Here is a 6,069-nt window from a genome sequence, read left to right as displayed (position 1 = left end):
ATCTCGCACTTCGTGATGGGCTTGGAGAAGTGCCTGTGCCTGCTGCAGATCCCTGAATTTTCCCTGCAGGAGATCAGCTCTGAGGAGTTGCATACCCAGTATTCCTGCTGCTCAGCCCACCACAGATCCTCAGTCTTGCGGGTATCCCGCTCTTCTCCATATCCTTCTGCTGACTCTTCGCCAAGACCCACACCGCGCTCCTTGCAACACACAGTTCTAATATGGCACCAACCAGCCGCCCTCGCAAGAGTTCAGCAAGCAGGCTGGGCATTGTCATGACCATGAGTGCTTCCTCAAGTGCAAGTGGCTTCTGGGGCTGTAGCTCTGCAACACCCACCTGTACCCATGGCACAAGCTGGTGCACTGCACACTACCCTGGAGAGCCAGACCTGCCTCTGGGACTTCCATTTGACTGACTGGTGGGCCTATATCATGCTTGAGTCAAGACTGCCTGGGCAAGGAGACCAGACCCGCCTCTACCACTGCCTGGACAACACAAAGATGTTTGACTATGGCAACAAGTACAAGAAGGGAGTGTCCTGGGTGAATGTCTCCAAACCTGGGACTGGGAGGCTACCCAGGAGTGGGGTGCCCTCTTGGGTGGGGAGTGCTGATCTTCAAAGACTGGGGCCTGTGCTTCTGCCTGTTCCCACATCTCGTAGGGTTGTTTAAAAGAAATTTTGGTAGTGCTAGACCTCTTAGGTCTGGGAGGAAGGCCATCCTGTTTGGCACGCTATCCCCAGGACTTGCTTGAGTGGGAGGAAAGTGCAGGCCTGGTGAGTGGAAAAGCCCTCCCCAGGCTCATAGCCACTGCCCCGATAGGCCTAACTTCTCTCAAACTCCACTGTGAGATTGGCTGGACCCAGGCTGTGAGCCTCAGGCCCAGATCTCCATAGGATACCCAGTGAACCTTCCAGACCTGACTGGGGCAAAAGTTGCTGCCCCCATCCCAGAAGTCTCCCAGACTTGCAGGCAGTGGTGCTGCCCTTAGTCCCTGGAAGATAGCCTGGTTTGGTCACCAGATCCCCTGTTTTATGCCTTGAAGTCTTGGGACACAGACCCAACAATGAGTCCTGCTGTCGGAGCTACAGTATCAGGAATTGAGACTTAGAGGCTCTAGCGTGTGCTCATCTTTGTCTCTGGGCCCAGCAGGGAAAGAATCTGAGTCTCCCATGCAGGTGTGAGCACCAGTTGACCTGGTCATCTGCCCCAGGCCATGACTGTTGGATTTGCTGAGGGTGTGCAATTTGTTCTGGATGAGCCCATTTCCTTCTCTCCCTTTCTGAAGTGCAGAAGGCCTGGGAATGGAGGGCTGCTACTTAGGCACTGTGGTCTCTTTTGAGCCTCAGTGGGATTTGACCTGGGCACCTGTGGGACTACAGTGACAAAACGATGTCCTGGGATGCACAACATCTTTCTGTTGCACACATCCCCAGTGTTTGTTTAACTGTCCAAGCTTATTTAACTATGTTAAACTTATTTAACTATGTTAAACTTATTTAACTATGTTAAACTTGGAATGTTTAACTATCCAAGCTTATTAAATTGCACACAGAGAATGCTCCATAGGCTCAAATGTTCTTGGAAGGCCAAATTAATTCAGCTATGGCATCAAACTTTTTTTCTCAATCTGTGAATAGATGTTGCAGCCCACTTGTCTCTGGGCACCCCTCCAGGGGAGTGCCAGAATCCTGGGGCAGGGGCTGTGAACAGGGACTGTCACTTATGCTTGACAGGGGCTACAAGAGTATATACAGGTATTTGCACCTCTGTGTTTTCTGACGCTTCTGCCCCAGCTGCAGCTACTCACACCCTACGGCATGAGGAGCCTGCATGCTGGTGGCCCTGCATGTCAGTTTGGGAATTGGCTGCAGGTGAGCTGAAGGGTATTTCCTCAAGGAGGTAGGAAGACCGTGTGTGCGGGGGACTGTGGTGGCTTAGCATATTGTGGAACTGGTTGAATTTCAGCTAAGGTCTGTGCCCCTGGGAAGTGTTCACATCACTCATATCTAGAGGGTCTTATCTGAGCTGGCTGTATGTGTCTGTTTTTGCCAGCTCTGAATCATGTGTGTGATTGTGGCCTTTCTGTCTTCTGGACTCTGTGAGGTAAGTAGCGTCCCTTTGTTCCAGCTGCAGCCAAGCCTCACATGCTGCAGTCTATGCTGTCCCTTGCCACAGCCTTTGTAGTTCTCCGTGTGCACGTCTTCAGGCTCAAGGAAAGCCAACCCCTGCTGAGTTAGAAAGCAGGATTGTGCCCTGAGCCTTGACACAGGGAAGAGGCCAGGACCGGGTCCTCTCTAGCTTTTTAGGGGTAGTTGGAAACTGCCCTGCCTTGTTCATATTATCTTTGCAGTGGTCTGATGACCCATTTACTGATTTAAAAGAAATCTTCTATGGATGACAAGATGCGTAAGTGACTCAGGTCTCCAGGCCTGGGCAGCTGCCCTGCTCAAGAAGTGATAACCTCCACCTGGGTTTCTGCACCTTCTCCAGCTCCTGTGTGCTTTCCTGGTGTGGGACATGAGGACCATCTGGCCTTTCTGGAGCACTGTCAGCCTGTGTGTCCTGCTTTGCCCTCACTAGGTGCCACTGCTCCCTTGGCTCCATGACCCTGCAATTAGAGTTCTGGCCATGTAATCCCCTCTAAGTGCTACTGGACAGTTGTGTCCTCCTCTGTATACAGCAGTGCTGCAAGCTGGAAAGAGGGTGTCAGTCAGGTAGGGTGTGGGCCTAGGCTACCCAGACCCCGCTTATCCTAGGAGGAGACCCTTGGAGGCCCTACTACCACTGCTGTCTCCCACTTGCCACTTGACAGCTTTTTCAACGGGGCAAGTTTTGATTTCTTTTTTTTTCAGTGTTGGAGATTGAACCCAGGGCCTTTAGACTGGGCTTTACCCCGAAACCTTTTATTTATTTATTTTTTATTTATTTAGAGACAGGGTCTCACTAAGTTGCCCAGGCTGGGCTCAAACTTGCAATTATCCTGCCTCACCCTCCCATATTACAGGTGTGCAGCACTATGCCTGGCTATACGTTTTGATTTCTTATTCTGTAGAACATTTTGATAGTTTTGACTTAAGGAGGAGAAGAAAAGGAGGAACAAAGAATATACTGTGATTCTTTGCTGGAGACCCTGTTCCCACCAGACCTTCAGGCTCTGCAGAAAAGGGCATGAGCTGAAATGCTTTTCGGTGTCAGTAGAGGCACCAGGTCACCGGCCAGAGAGGGACAGGGTCTGCGATTCTCTGTACTTTCTATGGGAGAGGTCTTTGATTGTCATAATGCCCTCTTATGTTTGGTAGACCTGCTTCATGGTGGCCTGGCTGCTTCATGTGGTGATGGTTCATTTCTGAGGGACTGAGGGCCTGGGCTTCCAGCTTTGAACCTGAATATGCTCATGTCAGCAGTACTGTGACAATGTAAGGTGTGATGGTCTTCTGTGATGCTCTCCCAGTGCCATGGGGATACCATGAAAATGTCCACTGCAGTCTAGCAGAGATTATGCTCAGCTTTCTGCAGTAGTATCTTCAAAGAACACACAGGATTCTGGGGTGCTCAGTGAGAGGCACACCTAGGAAACCCCACAACTGTTGTCCCAGGCAAGTGTCTTGCAGTGAGGTGATCTGACTATAGAAATTTATAATGTTGGTCTCACACTCCCACTCTGTGTCTCACTGGCTATGTGACCTTGAGCAAGTCATTTACCCTCCCTGTGGCTCATTTTCTTCATGTGTAAACTGGGAGCTAATGCTTTATTGATCCTCAGTGGCCATGTGGACTGTCACAGGTGGAGTTTGGACTGGTCATTTTGCTGCTGATAGCATGTTGTAGACAGGAACCTGTGAGATTTCCCCATCATCTGTCTTCACCAGCCTGATTGGTTCTTACCCTTCCTCTCAGGATGTCTGATAACTCTGGGACTTCATGTGTCCACTCTTTTGTCACAATAGATTGATATCTGTCTAGGAGGGAGATGGACAAGAGCAGAGTGAGCTGCAATTTGGCATGCTGCCTGGGACACAGCTCCTGTCACACAGGCTGTCCTTCTGGTGACCAAGGGCTGCCTTCCCAGGCTGCCAACAAGGGGTGACAGTGCCTCTCCTGGGCCAAGCAGGACCTGGCATGTGTGTGTTCAAGAAACAGGGTTGGTGTCCCTGTTGCCTGTGAGTTTGACCATTCTTAGGACTTTTTATTTGGGTTGACTTAAATTGTCACAGTTCTGTCCTTCAGAGCCCAGGACCTCAGAGGGGTCGTTTGTGTAGAATCACCACTGTTTTTGAGGCTTGTCATATTTTAGGGGACCATGGGCTGATGGTCCTGTGACATAGATTGTCTGAATTCCTCAAGGTGGAGGATATCTACTTGCGTCCCTTGAACAAAACCTCCTAATGGGTTTTAAGTACTTTTGTAGAGTGTGAAGAATGAGCTTAGTTGGAGAACAGAGAGCGTTTTCTCAGGGTGTTTGTGGGCTCAGGTGGAAATTGTTCAGAATGAGGTGAATTGTGCTTTCTTCATTTGAATCAACTGAGTCTTCAGGGAGAGTTGCCCACACATGGCCCAGCAGCGGAGCCACAAGCTGGGCATACTTATGGGGTAGCATAATTCCCCAGCTTCCCAGCTTCTGCTTTCCTCCACCCGAGTTTGAGGCAGAGCAGGAGAATGGCTTCAGAGAGGAAGTCATCACTTGAGGGCAGCTTCTCAGCTAGCTGCATGGTGTCATGTGCTTCTGGGTGTCTGTCTCCAGCCTGCTCCTGCACCTTCCAGATCATTGTGATCTATGATTCCAATGTCGGCAAGATGTGCCTGACCTGACACTTTTGTGCGGATGCTTCCTTGACTGCACTGAGGCCACCATCAGGGTGGATTGCTGAGAATCTGCTGGGGAACGCACCAAGATCCAGTTATGGGACACAGCAGGCAAGAGAAGTTCTGAAAAAGCACGGTGTAGCACTACTACCGAGATGTGCATGCTGTGATCTTGCTGTATGGTATGACCAACATGTCTGGTTTTCACAGCCTGCCATCTTCGACAGAGGAATGAAAAAGCATTTGCTAGTGCATGATATACCACAGATTCTCATTGGAAATAAATGTGATTTGAGAAGTGCCATTCAGGTGCATACAGAATTGGCACAAAAATTTGCTGGCACTCACAGCATGCCTTTGTTTGAAACCTATGCTAAAAACCCCAGTGATAATGACCTACTGGAAGCTGCATTTATGACCTTGGCTCGTGAGGTAAAGAGTTACAAATCACTGATGCTTAGTCAACCCCCTGAAAAGGGACGTATTCTGAAACTTGATGCAAAGCATACAGTGACATGCTGGTGCTAAATGAATACTAATTCTGACTAATGAAAACTTCTGACATATGATTGTTGGATGCTTGAGAATTTGAGAGCTATTGTATTATTGGGGATTGAACCCAGGTCCATCACACTGAGTTGCATTCCCAGCCCTTTTTTATTGTTTATTTTGGGACAGGATCTCACTAAGCACTGAGCTGTCCAGGCTGAGCTCCAGCTCGCAGTCCTCCTGCCTCAGCTTCCCAGAGTGCTGAGATTACGGGAGCGTATCACCATGCCTAGCTGGTATTTATCAGGTTCTTTCCCACTATCCACCAAGATAGAAAACCTTAATTGCTGCTGCTCAGGTATGTTCAGATTAAATGCTGTTTCTTCATGAGAACAGGTCAACTTTTTTTTTTTTTTTTTTTTTTTGAGACAGGGTCTTGCTGTGTAGTGCAGGCTAGCCTCGAACCCACTGGAGATCCTCCTGCCTCAGCCCCAAGCACTTGGATTACAGGCATGCTCCACCACTTCTAACCCATAACAGTCAACTTTTATGAAACGCAACATGTTTTCCCCCAAATTTTTCTTCATTTCACCCCCTCTAGTTTCTCTACTAATTTTTAAATGTTTTATAGTTTTGTTTTCTTAATTTGTATTTTCTTTTTTCTACCATGCCAGCTGCTTTACATATTTTAGTGAATTTAGAAAAGTTTGTGTTTTCTAATTCTGGTCTTCTACACACTCTTCAAGAATATAGATAGAGCGTGGGATTACAGGA

At 48.6% G+C, this 6,069-nt stretch overlaps 1 pseudogene; it reads left to right on the top strand.

Moving 5' to 3' along the window:
• The first annotated feature begins 2,962 nt into the window (after positions 1-2,962).
• Positions 2,963-5,483, top strand: LOC102013361 (annotated as a pseudogene).
• Positions 5,484-6,069: the final 586 nt, after the last annotated feature.

The sequence above is a fragment of the Chinchilla lanigera genome, unplaced genomic scaffold (genome assembly GCF_000276665.1).
Source record: "Chinchilla lanigera isolate Chin_1 unplaced genomic scaffold, ChiLan1.0 scaffold00001, whole genome shotgun sequence".
In the NCBI taxonomy this organism is placed as follows: domain Eukaryota; kingdom Metazoa; phylum Chordata; class Mammalia; order Rodentia; family Chinchillidae; genus Chinchilla; species Chinchilla lanigera.
This window is presented reverse-complemented; position numbering and strand designations above follow the sequence as displayed.